The sequence below is a fragment of the Belonocnema kinseyi genome, chromosome 9, assembly GCF_010883055.1.
Source record: "Belonocnema kinseyi isolate 2016_QV_RU_SX_M_011 chromosome 9, B_treatae_v1, whole genome shotgun sequence".
NCBI lineage: Eukaryota > Metazoa > Arthropoda > Insecta > Hymenoptera > Cynipidae > Belonocnema > Belonocnema kinseyi.
This window is the reverse complement of record NC_046665.1, coordinates 36,023,327-36,027,622: the sequence shown is the minus strand read 5'-3', so window position 1 is coordinate 36,027,622 and position 4,296 is coordinate 36,023,327. Positions and strand designations below refer to the sequence as shown.

Genomic DNA, 4,296 nt, shown 5'->3' with positions numbered 1-4,296 from the left:
TGCTTATAGAACTCGGTGCCAGAGTCTCGACGAAGAAGGGAGTAAATACTAAATAAGTACGTCGATGCACATATTTACTCCTTGCTAACGTAGAAATCGGCAGCGAATAAAAACGTCAATCTTCCCTCTCCTGTTAATGTGCCCGATTTTTGGCTTTTAGCTTCTTACTTACACGAACAGGTTTCAAGAATCGGTAATTGCTGACTTTTTTAAATGATGGCATTCATTAATTTTAACAATTTTAACACTTCGAAACAAAATAACCTGATAAATATATCTCTCCTAAAGGAATTCAATGGTATAAAAAAAGTCTTTCCGATTTTTGTCAATTACGTACTTTTTCAATTAGGTATTTTCACTTCAACCACCAGCCAACTTCAAATCGTTGAGTGCTGAGGGAAAAACAGTAAACCAAATGCATGGGACAAAAATTTATTTTTATAATATCTTGGTAATGAATAATAAATATTATAATTTTATTATTTCATTAAATAGTTTTTAAAATATATAAACTACTTTTCAAATACACTTATTCAGAAAAAATTACTTCTTACGAAAGATTTGAGCGAAATAGGGCAAAAATGGCCTGAATCCCATGCATTTAGTCCATTGTTTTTCCCTCAGCATTTAACGAAGTGAAGTTAGCTGGTGGTTGAAGTAAAAATACCTAATAGAAGGGGAGCTATTTTCAAAGCCTAATTCCAATCATTGATGCAACTCCTTCTACAACCCATGCCACTATAAAAATAAGCTAGTCCACATTTATGTTAATCAGGAATTACGACCAAATCTTTTATATACTTTTTTCTTAATAAAGATTTCACATGTTAAAATAGAAGGCTATTAAATATATCAAGTTTATACATCCCAGAATTCAAAGAATGATGTAGATACCTTTTTTAAATTTACTACAAAAACTTAATTTTAATAGAGTTATCACAATATTTGAACAATGTAAAGTGCGAATTAACCGAAGAGTAAACTTGCATCCACATAACGGTACCAACTTTGCATCAAAACCTTTGCTTTTATCCAATCTTCTGATATAGAGCTCGAAACCACACATTGTGCAAAGACCATGCTTTCATACTAAAGAAACAAACCACTACATAAAAAATAACGGTATCTGTATCATTATTCCTACTTTTATTTCTTTCTGCTCATACTTCACTTCTTCATTCTCAATTTTCGCTTGTACATATTCCTATTAAAAACGTGTTTGACCCACTTTTCAAGAACCACGCTTACGGGTTTTGAAGAGTTCAGGAGTCGTAAGACCTCCTGAACAACCACCTGTTCTGTTAATTTTGGCAGCTGTCAAACAGTGAGTTCAGCCCTGAATACAGCTGCGTAATGCAAAATGCAAAAAAAGGGAAAAGTTTACCCTATAAAATTAACAAGGTAGTTGAGGGGGTCACTGAAACCTGTAGATGGAACCAGGGTTCGGATTCGGAGATGCTCATTGCGCATAAACGCGTCACGTACCATAATTTCAAAATTTTACTAAGTTGTGAAAAAATATACAGGACGACAGTAAATAAAAAGAAATTAAAATTAAGTCACAAGTTTTTCAATAACTTATAAACTTGAACACGTACGTAATTTACTTTAGACATTAAAAAGAATTTTGAGACTTCAGAAGAGAATATACCAGATAAAATTCAGACTGGGCTCAAATGCTCTATGGGCATTTGCATAACTTTGGATGGAACTGATGAGGTAAACAGTCACGTGGAACTTTATAGATATCTCAGGGATATCAAAGTTTTCGCTAAGTAGGATATTTTATAAATATGCAGATGTCTCTTGGATATCGAAGAAAATGAATGAAATGTGAGGGCTAATTTGTACTATAAGTTAAGCACAAAAACTTCATCAATGATAAATGGTGCAAAGACAAAGCAGATACAATTAACTGATTAAAAAATTGTTTGGAATTTAAAGTCGTACTAAATACTTTTTCAACAAATATCTAATTCAGAAAAAATATTGATTCACTTTGAAGTTAACACTCAAAAATATGTGCGTTTGGGATATTAATTTGATCAAAATCAAACAAGGGATATTACGGGATAACCCACTTATGTCGCAAGATATCCTCTGGATATGTTATACATATAGAGAATTCGGGTGGATATTCGTGGGGACGTCTCTGGAATATTAAACAATATGCCGCGTAAGATATGTAGAAAATTACAATGTCTCACCTAGGAAATTTAATTATCCAATCAATTTCCCAAAAACATGCAAAGATATTATACGGATATTCTAGGATTATACAAATTATATCTCTTAATATCTGTCAAATATCCTACATATATAGCTCTAGGTCCCTTAGATATCTTGGGATATAAATAAGATATCCCTAAAAATTCCGATGATTAGACTAGTCCCGTTGAAGGCTTGGTTCAAGTCTCACAATAATCCGTTCAAGTCAGAGAATGGAGAGGGATATTCTGAAAAACGTGTACAATCCTACAGAACGAAAATGTCAACATCCCTTGCACATCGTCAGTCGACAAAATTCGATGTATACAGTTATCCACTGATTTCAATGACTGCTTTTTTGTCTATTCTGCACGTGTCATTTCCTGTCATGTCAAAAATAAGAAGAAATTCGTAGATATTCATCTTATTTTGTAATGAAATATTCTCGATGAAACGTTTTTCGATTCTTGTCTATTGTCAAAATTAATCAGCCATTAATCTCTTTTTTTGCACAGCATTACAAAACGTACAGTTGTTTATTAGCACTTAAAAGTATATATTTACAATGCGGAAATTTATTTCCAGTGTAGGATATCCTCCGTTGATATCTTTCTTACTTACATCAACCTTTTATTTTTTTCAAATAATGCTGGATTAGTGGTATCCAATAAATCTCGAATAGTTTGATCAATTTTTCCATCGACCCCCCGTCATTATTCATTTCCAGATGAAATACATTTATTCACAAAAAAAAACTCGAAAGAAAAAGTCAAGATTTCGATTAAAAAAGTGTCAATTTTCGACTGTAACTGCAGAGTTTATTTTTTTTCGACTCAACAGGTTGATCAATCCGAACTTATTGGTTGGTTGAACCTGTCATTTAAAACAAAATAAAAAAGTTTGAAAAATATCCTATGGGTTAATATCAATATCTTGAATTTAGAGGAGAGATTTTTAGCCAGGACGATAAGGATTCTTTTATAAATGACTTTTGCCGAGTGGACTTGGAATCCAAGATAATCTTCGGGGCCCGCATAGAAAATATTCCCGAGTGCGACGGCGCGGTGGCGGAGGATACCTGTCAGCGCACATTCCACAATCCCACGATGTGTTCACTCGTTTCACGGCGTTCGAAATGTGTTTCCAGCGTAGCGCCGTGACGGCGTGTCGAAAGCATCACGTAATTTGCACAAACACCAAAGGAAGAGGAAAGCCGGAAGAAATTCAACACTTCACCGTTTCACAGGCTGACATTGACCTGTGAGGTCCACAACAACAACAACACACTTTGACCGGAGAACACATTCTTAGCCCCCGAGTCGCGACCTGCGTTCGCCAGCCAGCTGGAGAGGGGACAGGGTTGAGATTAATTTTCGGATTTTCAAAACTTAGAAAGGTCGCAATGAATGGAGAACAGCACGAAAACGAGAACAATGAACGTGACACACGCGATAGACAGTAAAGACTATAACAGCGGGATAAATACTAGAACGACGAAACTCTCCGCTTTCGCCTGGTGTGCAGTGTGCAGAGTACCGGCCAATCCCCTCTCCGGATGTACGCCACGTGGTACAACTAGAACCAATGGGAAAGAACCACTGGCCATGAGCGTAGCTAGAATGCGTTCACTTTGAATCAGAACTCCTTCTAAAATATTTTCTTACTCTTTTAAAGGAAGTGGTTTCATTTCATTAAGACTTTCATTGGATTCAAAAGGATCTTGAAGCTGTTGGTGAAAGTAGTGTGAAAGGGTTGAGGGAATGTGTTTTCAATTCATCTAAATGTTTTTGAGATGAGAAAAGTGGGATTTTAATTTGAAATGTGTCAAAATTAGCCAATGGTAAGAGCTGAAATTTGCGCAGGTTCGTTTTTAAATTTCGAGAGCGGTAAAAGGTTTCATCAGGAGAGTTTCAATATTTTCTGGGTTTGCAAAATTATTTAAATTCAAAAATGAGTAATATTATTGAAATTTAAAAAAAAACACATACATATTTACAATAAGGAAGACAATATTTTCATTTGTAAGATTTTTGATTACCATTCACTAGAAAAATATATAATATATAAAAACTTTATTAAATCTACCAA

At 34.5% G+C, this 4,296-nt stretch overlaps 1 protein-coding gene across 3 annotated transcripts in view; it reads right to left on the bottom strand.

Annotated features, from left to right (window-relative positions):
* The window catches only part of LOC117180887, a 266,828-nt gene extending 263,110 nt beyond the window's left edge, over positions 1-3,718 (bottom strand). For all 3 annotated transcript variants that reach the window (XM_033373464.1, XM_033373466.1, XM_033373465.1), the window contains exon 1: positions 3,287-3,718. The gene's annotated coding sequence lies outside the window, so the exon portion shown is untranslated. The remainder of the gene's footprint in view (positions 1-3,286) is intronic.
* Between the last annotated feature and the right edge of the window lie 578 nt (positions 3,719-4,296).